This window comes from Lolium rigidum, chromosome 2 (assembly GCF_022539505.1).
Source record: "Lolium rigidum isolate FL_2022 chromosome 2, APGP_CSIRO_Lrig_0.1, whole genome shotgun sequence".
In the NCBI taxonomy this organism is placed as follows: Eukaryota; Viridiplantae; Streptophyta; class Magnoliopsida; order Poales; family Poaceae; genus Lolium; species Lolium rigidum.
In genome coordinates this window covers 147,145,353-147,163,378 of record NC_061509.1, presented here as the reverse complement: position 1 = coordinate 147,163,378, position 18,026 = coordinate 147,145,353, and the positions used below count along the sequence as shown (strand labels likewise).

The following is an 18,026-nucleotide window of genomic DNA, read 5'->3' as shown; positions in this document are numbered from 1 at the left end:
CAGGATCGCGTGGACAAGGCTTCATGCAAGAGGCGTGGTCATGCCTTCATGGAAGAGGCAAAATGACTTCGTTCTCCGGCCTTTGGCCGAGGCTGGCATACCACACCGCGAGGAGACGGTTGAAGCTATGGTCTCGTTCTATCACTAGAAGATTCAGACAAACAGATTCCAGGCATTCCTGTCTTTTATACAACCGACAGACTTCTAACCATTTCTAATGTTCATTCTGTATGACTTTTCGATAAAGAGTACTTTATTATTTAAAAATTACATCCGGTCTCTGCATAACAAAGATACGCACGGCCGCACACAATCCATCCTTTGGTTACAAAAAGAAATAAAAGGCCCAACACATGTAAACACACATGATACCTATGGAGGTGGAGGAAGCCCTAAGCTATGGTGTCACCCATGTTGAGTAATAAATTCTTTTGCCATACCTTTGTAAAGAGCTCGCGGTCCTCCATACATAGATACATTGAAAAGCCGTACCAAGAGTTTCTCATACTAAAGAACACACTCACTACGGACCGCACCATTGTTCACTCTATGTGTATATGTGCTACCTGCTAGCTACTACCAGGCTCTTGCAGCTCTCACCACTAGATGAGCAAGCTAATCATTGTATCTGCGGTCTCTCACAAGGTGCTCTTGGCTCCCGGAGATGCTTCAGGAGTAGTTCCATGTCGTCGGCATCCTCGTCGACTGAAGAGGGGGCACGTTCCTCACGTTCACGTCAAGCGGCAGCATCCGATACTCGATGTCGAGGTCCTTCAGGACCCTGATCATCTCTTGGAGCACCAGCTCCCTCCGCACGAACTTCATCCCCATGTCCTGGAAGTTGAGAGTGTGCCGGAGCCATATGGACACTTTCAGCTTGTTGGTGTCATCGACGTCTCGGAGGACCACCATCGCGCCAGGGTACCAATGTTCCTTCTTGGAGTCGATGTAGCTGGAGCCACAAGTGAATTTTTTTTGGTTAGACCAATGTGGTAAGAACAGCAGCAAACAACACTACAATTACAAATGTAAATGCTTCTACAACATCCAACATGCCTGCCTACTAGATTTGACAAAGCAACGAAGGGAAATTCTCAGCATCACGTTTAGCAAGCTGTGAACATCATACTGAGATAATACAAGCACACAATACGCACCGTAATATTCTTTCCTTCATGAGGGCCAGCTTCTCAACAGGAGTGGCAACATGAATAGAGAAGTCAACAGCATCTCCCATATCAGGACTCCTGTAGAAATTGAAAATCGGCTTGGTGGCCAGTACACTGTTCGGGTAATAGATCTTCAGGTTATCATAACGGAGAAAGACTGTTGTCATGATATTCATTTCCTCTACAACGACCTGAAATTCAAGTGCTTAAACTTCAGCCAACGAAACAACACAAAGGTGATATTCAATTCAAAGTAAACCAGGGGCATGAAGACGATATTCATTACCTGTACTTCTTCAATTTCACAGCGGTCCCCAACATCGAAAGGATGCATTACGAATAAGAAAATAATGGCCTCAAAAATTGTCTTCATAGTATTCCCAAATACAAAGACTGCCACAAGAAGCTGGGAACTGATGAAGACAAAGAACTGTGTTGTCGCTATGCCAAGAATAAGAAGCCAGAAAGCAGACACTATGACACCAACAACAACATTGCCCATCAAGCTGAGCTTGTTAACTGCGGTTTTTGTATCATTAAGCGTTAGGGCAAGAGCTTTACGCTCTCTAAATGCGTTCACCTACAAAAGAAGGCACATGACAATGTTAGGGAACACATCTTGAAGTCAGAATTCAATGATAATCCTTTAAGCAACATTGGTAGTACTGTAACGGGATCATTACCACCCAGTTCTTGAGAGCCCTCTTGCTGACCCTACAGTGCTCCTGTGCTCCTTCGAAAAGATGCATAGCTTTGATGGCTTCCTCCTGCCTCATGAAGCGCATCAAGTCTGCCAAGTATATGTACCTGCATTATTCGTTCATTCACGGTCAAGGATATGAATCGAGAAGTTGCCAGTATACTTTGAACTGTATCATTTGGAATAATGAAAACTAGGGAATTTTGGTTTAAAGAATTCTGCTTGGTTCATTTCTGTAATCCATAACCCTCTCTGCAATGAGAATTAAACAAAGCAGTGCACTGCATAAGTCTAACAGTTACCATGCTATTTCCATTAAAGAAATGACTATACCATACGTGTCTTCTACTATACTTCATAAGCGAAAAATCCTACAGCAAAGATAAAACAACTACAGTTGTCTATCTGATCTAGAACCTAGACAATTAGGAATTGAAGACAATGTAAACATATAACTGAATGATAAGGATGCCTATCAAAGACTGGAAAGAAATGCTTACTTGGATCCAGGCTTGGCCACGTTATGAAAGATCTTCTTAGCGGCCACTTGCGCCTCGTATTCACTGCGAATCTGTGTCCCTGACTCATCCCCGTCTCCTGTTGCCTGCTGAATCTGCTCATCCATTGTGGTGAGCGTCCCAAACCGAACAATCTTCATCAGCCTCTTCATGTTCCATGCTGAGACGTTTTTCTGATTGAGCCTATGGAGCTTGTCAATGGTGATCCCTTCATCAAGCTCACGCTGCCTTTTCTCCTTTGACAGCTGATTGCTTCCTTCTCCCTTCGAAATTAAACCCGAGATCCGAATGCTCTTTTGCCCCGATAGATTCTTGGTTGGTAAGGCGGCACGAAGCTCATTCGGGATGGTTGCCCCAGCTCGTTGCAGCTCACGCACCTCGGCAAGCACATAGTCTTCATCGACTAGTTGCGGCCCAGAGAGTGTCTCAACGACATACTGGTTGAACAATGCCTCCTGAATTCGATCAAAGTATGTTGAGACATGGAAGGAGGAAGCCAGCACCTTGAGCAGCAGCGTCTTGACGAGGCGGATGAGTGTGGCGGCGAGCAAGCAGAAGAGCACCTTTGTCACATAGGGTAGAACTAGCGTTTTCGTGCGGACGTTCTCGTCAAACAAGAAGTGCCAAGAGGCGAGCACCAGGCCGAGCCAGACAGAGTTCTGCACGGCTCCCCGGACGCCATACACGAAGTAGAGCATGCGCTTCCGCAGCACGAAGTTGCGTTCCACACAGAAGACGGCGATCCCGATGACCCACCCGGAGACGAGACGGCCGCAGATGAGCACAAACACGAGGAGCTCCCACTTCCAGAGGTTCAGCTCCCAGAGCTTCTTCCTGGACAATCTCTTTATCGTGAGGCTGCACACCAACGCCCCGATGATGAGCACCAGGCTGATCCACTGCAGTATTGTGAGCGTGTCCAGCTTCCCGCGTTTGAAGTCGTCGGGGACGTCGTCGTCTATGAAGGGATCGTCCTCCTCCTCCTCCATGGGGCCCGACTTGCTGACGGCGCCGGTCTTGCCGGTCTTACGCCCAGAAGGAAACTGGACAGACTTGCCGGTCATACGCCCTGAAGGGAACTGGCCGGACTTGGGAGGCCGCAAGGCGGACGACTTGCGCTGCTCCTCTTCGATGGCACGAGCAGACACGGGTGACTGCGGCGGCGGATCCAAGAGCCGGGAGCGCGTCTTGGCTCGCAATAATGGACCGGCCGCTCTCGGTGGAGTGGAAGTGGAAGTGTTGTGTATCACCTTGCCGTCATCGGAGTCAGATGATGAAGATGAGCTCTGGTGGGCTTCGAAGGACACACGCGCCTCCCGTTCTTGGGGGTTGGATAAGGAAGGCGTCGCCTGTGACGACCTCCCGAGCTCCTCCATCTCCGGGTCGAGGTCCAGCGACAGCTCCACTCCAGACGCCATCTGCTTCCGGAGGAAGTTCCCGATGAGGCGCGTGGGTGGGTCCTCCACGCCGCCCTCCGCCAGGGTGGTTGCCTGCTTCGGCGAGAGCGAAAGGGACGACGGCGACGGCGGCGGCTGCATGGGCCGGTTCTTAAAGCTGAAGTCCTCGACGCGGGGGGCAGGGCCTCCCCTTTTCCGCCGCCCTCGTTCTTCCAGAAGTCGTAGGTGCCATCGTCCCAGCCCTTGGCCGGCGAGCTGCCGGCGCTCGCCGCCGTCGAGGTCGCATTCCCCACTGCCGCCCCGCCGGCGCCGACGATGGATAAGGCCGCGGGGCCGTTGGCGTCCCCGTCGATCTTCACAACCACCTCACGCCGCTCGCCGAGGTCCCCAGACCGCGAAAGCGATTTGGCCGAGCCGTAGGACCCGAGGCTGCTCTTCCGCTGCACCTGATCCATCGCCGCCGCCGCCGCCGCCGCCGCCGCCGCCGCCGCCTACCAACAAACACCACACGCGCGCGCACACACACACACAAGGTACCCGCACCTCAGCCCGCTCCCCCGCTTTCGCCGCCGTTGCCAAGCTCTCGCTAGCTAAGCTAGGGCCCCGGGCGGGTATTAACGAGGCGCAGGTGATGGATATAGTGTTCCGGAACAAGGTGGAGCGGCTCACAAGACTTGGCAAGAAAAACCTTTCGCCGCTCTGCCTCTGCGTGAACTTCGCGCCTGGTCCGCGTTTCTTTTGTAGGCAGCGGCCTCTGTCGTCGGCGTCGCACCTGGCAAAGGGAAGAGACTGAACAAATTGATTCACTGGCAAGCCAAGAGCCTTCGTGGCCGAGAATAGCTGCCGCCTCAGCAGTTTTTGGTGATCGAGGGCGTGGCCGACAAGAAGAGAAAAAGAGATACGTACCTCTTTTTCGACAAAAAAAATACATGCATTATAAGTGTCCTCAATTTAATTTAAATTTTAAACTAAAGTCAAGGAACTTATTATGGATTGGAGAGTACCACATATATTTATAGTACTCCGTAGCAACAAATAATACAAGGTAGATATCCATGAGCCATCTCTAATGATTACAAAATAACGATTTTGCCATGTTTCATTGGACTATGAATTTTTTATGTCTTAGCCACCCAAAAATAGTATAATGGTACGAGGAGAGATGTGTCTCACGAAGCGACGCGCTCCTGCGCATGGCGACGCGGGCGGCGCACGGGGCGAGGACAGGGCCTCCCCCTCGCAGCTCCGACCCCGCCGGCGCTGGAGGCAGGGTTCCGCGCGGCGGCCACGGGAGGGGGCTCCAGGGAATCCCTTTGCCGGTCGGAGCAGGAAGGCCTCGGAGGCGGCGGCGCTTCTCGGTGGGGAACCGGACGGCGGTGGGATTTCGGACGGCGGTTCTTCGGTCGACGGTGTCACGGTACCTGGGGCAGAAAAGGGTTCTGCTCCACTGCCGGTGACGCTCGGCTCCTTTCTGCGGCAGCCCTTGGAGGGACAAGCTCGTGGTGTGGGATGCACCCCGGATCTGGTTGCTTCTCGGCGGGAGCCCTCGAGGGCGGTGCGGTGGCCGCCGATGCTCGATTCCTTGGCTGCGTTCCCTCCCTTGGTGCCGGGCTCGAAGGGGACGCAGATCTTCCACGTTTTGGTGGGCGCGGTGGAGGTGGCTCTGCCGACGAGGCGGGTGGCGGCGCCGGTGGCGGCGATGATGGCTCAGGAGCTAGGGTTTGGCCCAGCGTCGGTCTCGCAGTTGGGCCAGTGTGGGCCTGTGTTTGGGCCTGTCGAGCAGGCTGGGCCGGCCCAGGATGTGAGTGTGGAGTTCACTCAGTTGCCTGGTGGGGGGCGGGGGCCGTCGGATGTGTGCCACGTGCCCCAGGGGCAAGATATACCGGTTGGGATGGAGTCTCCGTGCGGACAGGGCGGTGCGGACAGTTTTGCCCCTGACCGTTCAGTTCTTAAGTGGTTCTGGAGACCGGTGGGAACCCTAGATCAGTCGTTAGGGTTTCCAGCCGCCTCTCGCGATCTACACAGGCTGCGCCGCCAAATCTCAAGATCCCCTCCCTACCTTCCCCACTCTTCTGCCCGGATGGATCGGGACCGTCGCGCGAAGAGGCCTTATGCGGAGGTGGGAGGCGGTAGCTCTGATTGGCGCAGGGAACAAGATCTGAGGCAGCGTCTGGATAGGGAGCAAGATGAACAGCGGCGCCAGCAGAGGGAGCGCGAGCAGCATCAGCGGCGCGAGGATGAGGCCAGGGCCAGGGACCGTCAAGATAGGGTCTACCGGCGTCCTCCTCGCCCGAACCCGCGTGGGCGCGAGGACGGCAGGCAGGGGCCAAGCGTTGCTGGCCACGCTCGTGGGGAGCGGGGGCTGGGTGGAAGTTCTGAGACTGGAGGTTCGCAAGGCAGTGAGGTGACGCACATTATTTGCTACAACTGCGGCAAACCCGGGCACATTCAAGCTGACTGCAAAGACGAGCCATTTTGCATCAAGTGTAGTAAGGTGGGCCATGTTTCAGCGATGTGTGCCATCCTATCTAGAGCGGCGGAGCCCTTTAGGGCGGGCTTTGGCATTGATGGCCGTGGCTTCACCTGCCTAGAAGTGCCAGAAGAGGAGCTGCTACCCCCGGTGCCCAACGCGGATCTTGTCTCGATCAACAAAGGCGACCTAACTGTTGATAGGCTTGAAGAAGAACTCAAAGACTTGGTGGAGGATGATTGGGCTTGGAAGGTTCAGAGGCTCAGCGCGGGTGAATTTGCGGTGGTCTTCCCATCTAAAGAGAGTCTGAGGCTGGCCATAAGGGGTGGCGGCCTAAACCTCCCGTCTTACAAGCTGCACGCAACGGTCACGGTGTCCAGTGGAGACCCGGCGGCTAGTGATCATCTGACAGAGATTTGGGTGAAACTCCTGGACGTGCCCCAGCCATACAGGACTGCGGTGCGGATTCTCTTGGCTACCAGAGAGCTGGGCAGGCCGATAGCGGTGGAAGATACTGGTCTTGAATCTCCAACAGTGCCGATTCGCCTGCTGGTGGGCTGAAGGGATTCGACAACCCTTCCGCCTTTCATCATGATGTTTGTGAACTCTCAAGGCTTCAAGGTCAAAGTGATTCCGGAAAGGGAGGCCGGAGACATCCCATCATCCCAGTCCCAGCCCCCACAAGATCCGAGGGAAGACAAAGACGACGAAGAAGAAGACAAGGAGAGAGATGGGTGGGATGGAAGAAGGGGAAGGCACATGCGTAAGGACAAGGACAGGGATCTGGACACCTCGTTGACGAAGTCTGCACGTCGCTGCAAGGAAAGCACAGATCCGTCCCGATGACCACGGTGGAAGGGTCCACCGCGGGCATGCGTGAGGACCAAGGTGCTTCGGGCTCCAAGTTTCCCCAATCTGTTCTGAATCAATACGGATCCAACCTGCTAGACAGCGCTGACATTTTCCCACTCCTTGCGAAGCTGAATGATACGTCTCAAACGTATCTATAATTTCTTATGTTCCATGCTACTTTTATGATGATACTCACATGTTTTATACACATTATATGTCATTATTATGCATTTTCCGGCACTAACCTATTAACGAGATGCCGAAGAGCCAGTTGCTGTTTTCTGCTGTTTTTGGTTTCAGAAATCCTAGTAAGGAAATATTCTTGGAATTGGACGAAATCAACGCCCAGGGTCCTATTTTTCCACCAAGCTTCCAGAAGTCCGAAGATGAAACGAAGTGGGGCCACGAGGAGGCGACACGCCAGGGCGGCGCGGCCTGGACCCTGGCCGCGCGGCCCTGTGGTGTGGCCCCCCCGTGACGCCCCTTGACCTACCTCTTCGCCTACTTAAGCCATCGTCGAAGATAGTTCCAGTACCGAGAGCCACGATACGGAAAACCTTTCAGAGATGCCGCCGCCGCCAATCCTGTCGTTGCCTAATCGACGGTACCCCGGAGGAGGGATCCTCACGAGGGGGAGAAGAAGTAGGGGCCATAGGGCGGAGTGCACACGGGATGGTGGTGCGCGAGTTACCCAGCTTCGGAACACCTGCACGATGACAGGGCCTACTGCTGCTTGTCTGGAATTATCTGGGCGCTTTCGCGTTGTTACAATGAGTTGAGGTTGTGAACGTGCCTCTAGGGCTCCCAGGATCCGGCTTATAAAGGCGCACGGATCTAGGGTTTACACGGAGAGTCCTAGCCGGAATACAAGTTGCCTAACTACGGTACAAAGCCTTGCCGTGTACGTCAAGGATCCGCCTTCCTTCTAGGTCGTGCGGGATCCGGATACTTCATGGGCCTTCACGGATCCGGCCTCCTTCGTAGGTCGATTAGGATCCGGCTCCTCGTTCCTGGGCTGGACTTCATCCTTCATGATCTACAGCGACTGGGCCGCCCGATGGGCCACATGCCTCACCACCAACTATGGGCCACCCGGGCTTGCCGGATCTAAGCCATGCCGTTGATATACCCATAAAGTATACCCACAACAGTAGCCCCCGAAGTTCTCCGAGATTCATCATTCCTCCGACTTCATACAGCTCGGAAGCGAAGAGAATCTCGAAGAGCTTCAAAACTTCTTACTTGATTCCGGGTTCACTTCTCCGGAAATCCTCCATCTTCAGATCATGCCAATAACGGAAAGTCCACTCTTCCCGCGCACAACTTCCTCATTTCCCGCGCTAAATTTTCGCAGATGCAAATCTTTAGCCGAAATTTCCGGGAGTGCGTGGTTAAGTTACCTTCACGTCATTTTACCGCGCTTGACCTAAAACACGTGTCATCCATCCAACGGTGCGTCCGTTCCGTTTCCACCATCGGATCTGGATCCCGAATCTCCGCGTGCGGTCTATAAATACCCCGCGGCTCGGTAAAAACTCATTCTTTCACCCCTTCTCACCACCTCGTCTTCCTCCTCGCGCCGCGCCACCCGCCAGATCTCGACTCCGGCGAGCTTCTACCACGGTGAACTCCGCGCGCCGCCAAACCAAGGCCCCCCTCGCGCCAAGATTCCCGCGGTTGAACGAGAATTTCGCTCCGCCGCCGATTCGTGGTCACGCAGGACGATTTCCTTCAAGTTCGGCGACCTCATCTTCGCCGGAGCTCCGTCGAGCCACCGCGCCATTAGCGGTAAGTGCGCCGGTCTTGTAGAAGATAACCTAGTGTAGAAGATAGACTTAGTGATCCGGGTACTCAAATACTTTGTATGGGCGCAGCCGGAAGCATGCCACTCGAAACGTCGCATTGTACTGGTAGCTCTCCGAGTAGCCCTGATCCCAATCAAATAGAACCCATATGCCCGGATCCCATATCGTTCTTGCCACCATACGTTTCCGACATCAGACTAGCTCAACCTTTTTCCGCATCTTCCAGCACCGCTCCAAGCCGGATCCCTTCCCTTCAAGAGCTCCAAGAAGAACTCGAGGGACAAGCTCGGATGGCAGCAAAGGTGCAGGAGGCGGAAAACAAGAGGGCGTCCAAAGCCCGGATCCGCGAAGGAGAGCGGGGTCAGTGGTGGCCTTGCGCAACTACCGATGTGGAGCTTAGAGAGCTCCAGAACGAGGGCATGATCTCCACACATTGGAGTTTCACGCGTGACTCCGACATCCCCAAGCCTGAAGCCGGAGAAATTGTTATGACCAAAGCTTGGGTGGAACGCGGACTTTCACTTCCCTGTTCGGAGTTCTTCCTCTCCGTCCTCAACACATATGGGCTCCAGCCCCACAACATCTGCCCAAACTCTTACCTTCTCCTGTCCAACTTCGTGACTCTCTGCGAAGGACACCTTGGGATCCGGCCAGATGTCAAGTTATGGCAGTTCTTTTTCCGGGTGAAGAAAGAAACCAAGGACAAAGCAATGGTGAACTGCGGAAGCATGAAATTTATGCTCCGCCCTAGTCGCATGTATCCTCCCCATGACTCACACGAATCCGTCCGGTACTGGAATGCCGGATGGTTCTATGAGAAAAACGCCTCAGTTCCGGATGTCCACAGAGGCCTGCCCCAGTTTATCAACGAACCTCCGGAAGAGCTTGCAAGCTGGAGCTTCGTCCCTTCGCTCGCCCAGACCCCGATCTTGGAAAAGGCTGCGCGGAGAATCTCCTGGTTAGTCCACGACGGGCTGACCGGAGCCCAGCTCACACTTAGCTGGTTCTCCCGGAGAATCCAGCCTCTACGCTACAACGCGCGCCTGATGTGCGCTTATACCGGGGCGGATGATCTTCTCCGAGTTACCCGCCACGATCTTCCGGCCGACTCTCTGAAGAGGAGATTCAAGACGCTGGTGAAGATTCCGAGGGGCCAACAGGTCCCGGAACTGATGAAGGATATATACACGAACGACCAATGTCCTCCGGTAAGCTTTGTTCTTTTCGTTGATTCAAACTTCGCAAGTTTTTTGATGTTATCTCTAATTTTTATTTATTTCTTCCAGCTCAACACTTTGGCGGAGGAAAACTTCCGCACCATTCTTCGTGTTCCCGTTAGCGGCGACGCGGCGGAGGAGGCTCCGGAAGACGACGAGGAGGAAGAGGAGCAAGCACCCCACAAGGCGGCCCCTCAACCTGCAAAGCGTCCCCGCGCCAAGGCTTCCGGCACTGATGCCGGAGCTAGCGGCGAGGCCTCCGCCAAGAAGCCCAAGACGACAAAACCACCTCCGCTGGACTCAAGGAAAGCGGAGCGTGCGCGCCTAAGGATGCTCTCAACAGCTGGCCAGCGCACGCGGCCCATCATCCCCGGCGCCCCGTAAGTTTCCGAACATGATGCAACTTTAACTTGGCGAAATTATCTCTTGTCTGAACCCTTTCACTTGTTTGCAGGAATCCGAATGTCACTGCCACGCGGACCACCAGCCAGGAGCCCATCACGAAATATATGAAGAAATCTCCAGCTGTTGGTCCCTCTACCCCAGTTCCACCAAGTGCCACCCACCCAACTCCTCAACCGTCGCCCCCTCAGGCTGATCCATCTCCCCCTCCTGCCGCAAACACTCCACCGGAAATAATTCCGGTTAGCAGCGAGAAGGTGGGCGGAGACGATCCTAAGGCCAAAGGCCCTGCCCAAGAAGACACGGAAGTACAAGGCCAAGGAGAAGTTGAAGTCACTTCTTCCGAGAAGGCTGGAGACGGTGCTGGCGACATCGTCGTTTTTCCGAAGAATTTTGGAGATCCGGCTGACACCACTTCCACCCCCAAAGCGTATGCTACCAAGTTTTTCAACAAGTTAACTGAGGCGGAGAAGTGGGAGCTTGAACAAGACCTGCTCAACGCCATGCTGAACAACGCCTGGGGGAAACCTGATGCTGCGACATCGGAGATCCAGGATTTTAAGAAGAATGTCGGCCAGTTCTTCGACAAGCTCATCTGTAAGCAAAAGGTACTCCCCAGTAGCCCCCAAGCATGTAGGCGGAAACTCAAATAATAGTTAGCGCTTAGATGCTTAGAGAAAAATTACTTCCGGGAAAGTTTTTAAATTGGACCAGTAGCCCCCAAGCATTATGGTGGAAAGGTTCCGGCAATGATGCTTTGAAAGAAACCACTGTTACAGGCGGAATTTTTACTCCTGCTCTGTTTAAATTTTACAGGAACAGCAGGCACTGCACTACGAGCTGCACAAGAACATTGCCCTGCAGCGCCGCGTTACTCTGAGCCAGGCGGAAAATATCCGTTCTCTGAAAGATGAGAATGCGGAGCTGACCAAACAACTGGCGGACGCCCAAGGTTGGTTTCCGTCTCTTTGGTCATTAGTTCATATTCCGACTTTGAACTCGCTTTTGACTTATGTTAGTATAGGCGCATCCTCTTCCCTTGCTACAGCCTCGTCTGAACTTGAGAACCTGCGCTCCTCGTACCAAGATTTGGAAACGAAATTAAAGGAGGCGGAACTAAAGAGGGAACAGGCCGAGAAGCAGCTGGCGGAGAAGAACTCCGAACACATCAGGGAAAAGGGCGAGCTGTTGCTGAAGAAAAATGCTGACAGCGAAACCATCAAGAGGCAACAGAAAGAGCTCAATGGTCTCCGAAAATATATGGAGACCGCGGAGCATCACTGGGACTTGCTCAACGAGAACATCTTGGGTGCTTATACTGAAACCTTGTCCAGATGTTTGCTCCGACCTTTTACTTTGTGCTCAAATTGCATGCTTATATCCTGATTATCTTGTGCAGAGCCGCTGGGGTATCCGGAGCAGCGCCGGAATTTGTTCCCGCGGGATGACCTTCTTCAACTTGCAGGCGATGATTGCAAAGATCTCATTTCCGCCTCCCGCAAGATATGCTATAACTTGTCCATCAAGAGGAGTCGCACTTGCAACGTCCGCAAACTTGTTGGAAAGATGGACGTTCTTCCGGAGCTTGTGACGGATCTACAAGCATCATCGGCCCGAGGCGCAGCTGCAATGGCCTTGACTATGTGCTTAGCACATAATCCGGATCTTGATCTTGATCAGGTAACCACGGGCGTTCCTCCGGATGCGGATGTTAACGCGCTCCTGGATGCAGTGAGCGGCTACGACACCCGTATCGCGCGCAGGATCCGGCATGAGGAATTCTACGACAAGGTCGTTCTTCCTGCAGACGAGCCCTTGGAAGCTGAACTTCAAAAGGAGCTCGACGCGAAGGCGCGACCTGCGGAGTCCGGAACCCAATTTACCTGGACCAGCTCCAAAGACGCTCCCCAAGAGGAACCCAAGACCAGCGCTGCAGCTGCAGAAGAAGAAGAAAGTGATGAAGACGTGTCATCTCCGGCCGAAGATGCCGAGAAAAAAGATCCAGAGGGCAAGACTTCTCCGGCCAAGGGGGAGTGAAAACTTTTATTCCTGCGGGAGAAACAATGCATCATTTTGGCCCCAGCGAGGGTTTGTAATATAACTTTAAATTCTTAAGTATCTAGGGACGAAACAACTATGCGTGGGCGGAAAACTTATCCTGCTATCCGTTTGAATTATTTGCATGTTTCGTTTGTTAAAAGCAAGTGCTGGTTTGTTAATTTTCCAGCTTACTCATTTGACCTTCCACGAGCCGGAAAACCTTAGACCGGAAACGCTCGCCTGCGGCGACGAAGCCCAATGGCGTCCGTCCATAACCGCGGAAACAAGCCCCCAGCCTAGGTGCCGGAAATCGCTACCAGGAATCCACGAGTTCGCAACGAAAGATTTTTCCACCAGAAAACTTAAGCTTACGTCCTAAAGGACGATTTTGAAAATCACAACTTTCATACACGCCTAGGCGGAAACATCCAGCTCTGCGGTTTTAGTCGGAAAAACATACACGATCTAAAATGAACAAGTAAAGGAGGTAAAAGACTCAAAGAGTGAACCATAAGCTTTATTTCATTGATCATGTATAACTATTACAGAGTTTTGTAACTCGGAAAAAATATGCTAAGTGTAGAAAGGACGTAGCTGTGCAATGTTCCAAGGACGATCTGTCTCGTCGTAGATGTCATCCGGATCCTCACGCTTGCGTTTCCGGTGCCAATTAGCAGGTCTATCCCTCAGCTCGCGGAAATCAACAAGGTAGTACGACCCGTTATGGAGCACTTTGCTAACGACGAAGGGTCCTTCCCATGGAGTTTGCAGCTTATGGTCTTTCACCTGTCGAAGGCGGAGGACCAGGTCTCCTGCCATGAAGGAGCGATTCCGAACTCGACGACTGTGATAACGTCGGAGCTTCTGCTGGTAGATGGCGGAGCGCTGGTCAGCTAAGTTCCGAGCTTCCTCGATCAGGTCCACAGATAGCTGTCTGGCCTCATCAGCTGTTTCTTCATTGTAGGCGGAAACTCGCGGTGAATCGTGGATGATGTCGGAGGGAAGCACGGCTTCGGATCCGTATACCAGGAAAAAAGGGGTAAACCCTGTTGATCTGTTAGGGGTAGTTCGTAAACTCCACAAAACAGCTTCCAACTCGTCAGCCCAAGCTCCAGCTGCTCGTCGCAGTGGTTCTTCAAGGCGCGGCTTAATTCCTGATAATATTAGACCGTTAGCCCTTTCAACCTGACCGTTAGATTGTGGATGAGCCACAGATGCAAGGTCCAGTCGAATCCCCATTGTGTCACAATAATCCCTCAACTCTCCTTGGGCGAAGTTTGTGCCATTATCTGGTGATTATGCTGTGTGGGATGCCGAATCTCATCACGAGGCTGCAGACGAATTTTAGTGCCGTAGCACCATCGGCTTTTCTCACTGGCTTTGCCTCGATCCACTTGCTGAATTTGTCAACAGCGACCAGAAGGTATTCAAAACCGCCAGGAGATGATCTTTTTAACTTACCAACCATATCGAGCCCCCAGACCGCAAATGGCCAAGTGATAGGTATGGTCTTCAGCTCTTGGGCTGGAGCGTTTGGTTGAGTAGCGTAGTACTGACAACCTCGGCAGGTTTTTACCAGCTTGTCAGCATCTTCTTTAGCTGTGAGCCAGTAGAATCCTAGCCGGAAAGCTTTGGCAACGAGGGATCTGGGAGCGGCGTGATGCCCGCAATCCCCTGCGTGGATCTCTCTGAGGATTTCAATGCCATCTTGATTGGAGACGCATTTGAGAAACACCCCTGCTGCACTTCGTTTGTAGAGCTGTCCATCAACAATTGTGTAGGTTCTCGCTCGTCTGACGATCTGTCGCGCGAGGACCTCGTCCTCTGGCAACTTCTGATCGATGAGGTAGTCCAGGAAAGGCTGTGTCCAAGCCGGAATGATAGCCATCACCTCCCTAGCCGGAGATACTGCCACCTCTGGATTTTCCGGGTTAGCGCCCTTAACCGAGGGTATCCGGAGATGCTCCAGGAAAATGCCGGGCGGAATTTGCTTCCTGCCGGATCCGAGCTTGGATAGCATGTCTGCCGCTGTGTTATCGTCTCTCCTGACGTACTTGACTTCGTATCCGAGGAAGCACTTGGCGATCTCATCAACTTCGTCTCTGTAGGCCGCCATGACGGAGTTTCTGGCGTTCCAGGTTCCGGCTACTTGTTGTGCCACCAGGTCGGAATCTCCACAGCATATGATGTGCTTGATCCCAATTTCCTTAGCGATGCATAAACCGTGTAGTAGAGCCTCGTATTCCGCCATGTTATTTGTAGCTTCGAAGTGGATCCGCGAACGTCATTGCGGTTCTTCTCCGGTAGGGGACTTCGGGGTGACTCCGGCTCCTGAGCCTTGATGCTGCTTGGATCCATCGAAGTGCATGACCCATGTTTCTGGTTCCGGCTCCAGACATGCGTCCGGAGCTTCTGTCCAATCTGCGACGAAATCTGCCAAGACTTGGGATTTAACCGCAGTCCTGGGCTTGTAGGCGATGTCGAAGGCGGATAGTTCAATGCCCCATTTAGCCGTACGTCCTGTTGCGTCAGCGTTGTTGAGAATTGTTGACAGCGGAGCCTTGCTCACGACTGTTACTGGATGCTCTTGGAAGTAATGCCTCAGCTTCCGGCTGCCCAGGAATACTCCATAGGCTAGCTTCTGAAAGTGAGGGTATCTTTGTTTTGACTCCGTCAGCACCTCGCTAATGTAGTAGACAGGTCTTTGGACGTCATATTCATGACCTTCTTCCTTTCGCTCCACCACGATGACGAGGCTGATGACTTTGTTGGTAGCTGCCAGATAAAGGAGCATTGGCTCTGACTCTGCTGGAGCTGCCAAGATAGGTGGGGAGGTGAGTATTTCCTTCAACCCTCGAAGAGCTGCGTCAGCTGCGTCGTCCCAGAAGAATTTGTCAGTTTTCTTCAGCAGCTTGTACAGAGGTAGCGCCTTCTCGCCAAGATGGCTAACAAACCTACTGATTGCTGCGACACAACCGGTTAGTCGTTGCACATCTTTGAGACAAGTTGGCCGTTTGATGCACAGGATTGCCTTGATTTTTTCCGGATTAACCTCAATGCCTCTATGAGAGACTATGAAGCCAATGAGTTTTCCGGCTGGCACGCCAAAAACGCACTTCAGCGGATTCAACATCATCTTGTACCTGCGGAGGTTGTCGAAGGTTTCTGTGAGGTCGCTGATCAAGTCGGATCCTTTCCGGGTCATGACCGCGATGTCGTCGACGTAAGCGTGCACGTTCCGGCCAATTTGGTCCTTCAGGCACCGCTGCATCGTTCGTTGGTAGGTGGCACCTGCATTTTTCAAACCGAAAGGCATGGTAACATAGCAGTAAGTGCCAAACGGGGTAATGAATGAAGTCGCCTTTTGGTCGGATTCCTTCATCCGGATCTGATGATACCCGGAATACGCATCAAGAAAACACAGAAGTTCCGCCCCTGCCGTCGAATCAATGACTTGGTCAATGCGCGGCAAGGGGAATGGATCCTTCGGGCAATGCTTGTTCAAGCCAGAGTAATCGATGCACATTCTTAGTATTTCAGTGTCTTTTTTGGGTACAAGGACGGGATTCGCGACCCAATCGATGTGGATAACTTCTATTACAAAACCTGCTTCTAGTAACTTTGCTAGTTCCATTCCTATGGCGCGGCGCTTCTTGTCTCCAAAGCGTCGCATAGCTTGCTTCACCGGTTTGGCCCCGGATTTATGTTGAGGTAGTGCTCGGCGAGTTCCCTAGGTACTCCGGACATGTCAGAAGGTTGCCATGCGAAGATATCCATGTTAGCGCGGAGGAACTCGACGAGCGCGTCTTCCTATTTGGGGTCCATGTTGGCTCCGACCGAAACCTGCTTGGAAGAGTCGCCTGGGATGAGGTCGTGCTTCTTGGTTTCTATCGCGGCCTTGAAGGAGGTTTTCTGCTCGGAGATGCTGCTTCTTGGTGGTCTGCATTTCAGTCGGATCCACCGTGGCTCTGTAGCCTTTCAGCTCTTCTCCAGATATCACAGACTCTGCGAAGGCGGCTTCGCCTAACTCGCACTCATGAGCCTTTTTGTAGACTCCGGATATGGTAATCATACCTTTAGGACCCGGAATCTTGAGCTTGTTGTAGATGTAGCACGCTCTTGCGTGGAACTTGTGGTAGGTGGGCCTGCCGAAGATGACGTGATAGGAGCTCTTGAAGGGCACAACTTCAAACGTGATCTTCTCTTGGCGGAAGTTATGAACATCGCCAAAAGCCACGGGAAGTGTTATGCTTGCCGAGGGAATTCGCCTTCTTACCCGGAACCACGCCATGAAACTCAGTGTTGCTGTGTTTGAGCTGTTCCTTGGTGAGGTTCATCCGCTCTAGAGTCTCCAGGTACATGATGTTCAGACTGGCCCCACCATCCATGAGGCACTTGGAGAAGTCATACCCGTCTATGCGGGGACTTACAACCAAGGCGTAGCATTCTTTTGGCACAACGGCAGGGTGATCCTCCCTGTCAAATGTGCACGGGACGTCCGACCACCGACATACTGCGGCACGGCCCGGAACTGTGGCGTTCGGGATCCGGGTAGCCGACTTGGTAGCGCGGACTGTTGGGGTTCCGAGGAAAGTGTGGTAAGCCCCCACGCTCTTTTTATCGAATGGGTTGGATTTTCCTGCGGATCCTGCCTTGGGATCCGGCGAGTTATCATCCTCATCCATCGCCTCGGAACTATCATCTTCTTTGTCCTTGTTCTTTCCCTTGCCACCTTTGCCGCGTGGGCGGTGCTTCCGGGCGCGCTTGTATCCTGCCTCCGGGTCGTTCTTTAGATCATTGACCCACTTGCAGTTGCGGTTGGTGTGAGTGGACTTCCCTGTAGCCGGATCCAGATGGGCCAGGCAGGGCATGTCTCTGTACTCCTCATAGGTTTGCGGGGCGCGGGATCCGCCGAGCTGTGACCTCGGAGGTATGCTTGCCGACCCCTGCCGGCTCCGCCTCCGCGTCCGCGTCCTCTGCCGCCTCCTGAACCTCCGCGTTGAAACGCCATGGCGATCATCTCGGATCCGCCACTCTTCTGGTCATCAGGGTTCTTGCGCTTATGGCTGCTGCTGCTACCGTTGTCACGGTTCTTCTTTTGCTGATGCAGGGGGATTGCTGTGGCTGCGAGATCACCGCCTGCGTCGTCATCGGCGGCAGTGTGATCGCTGGCGATGGTGATCATGTCGTCCAACGTCAGTTTATTTGCATTGACCAAGCAAGTTAGCTTGTGTCGCAGCAATCCTCCTCGCTGCAAGCCCCCAATGAAGGCGTGCATTGTCTGTGCGGTTGTCAACGTTCTCGCACTCGTTTCGCATGCCAACCATCGGGTGAGGAAATTCCTCGATGTTTCGCCCTTCTTCCGGATACATGCCGCGGGTCGCTTGTTGTGGCAGGTCTCTTGTATGTGCCCTCGAAGTGTTTCTCGAAAGCGTTCTTCGGGTCGAACCAGCAAA

The 18,026-nt window shown here is 53.2% G+C and overlaps 1 pseudogene; it reads right to left on the bottom strand.

Moving 5' to 3' along the window:
* Positions 1 to 450: 450 nt before the first annotated feature.
* On the bottom strand, positions 451 to 4,239 carry LOC124692431 (annotated as a pseudogene).
* Positions 4,240 to 18,026: the final 13,787 nt, after the last annotated feature.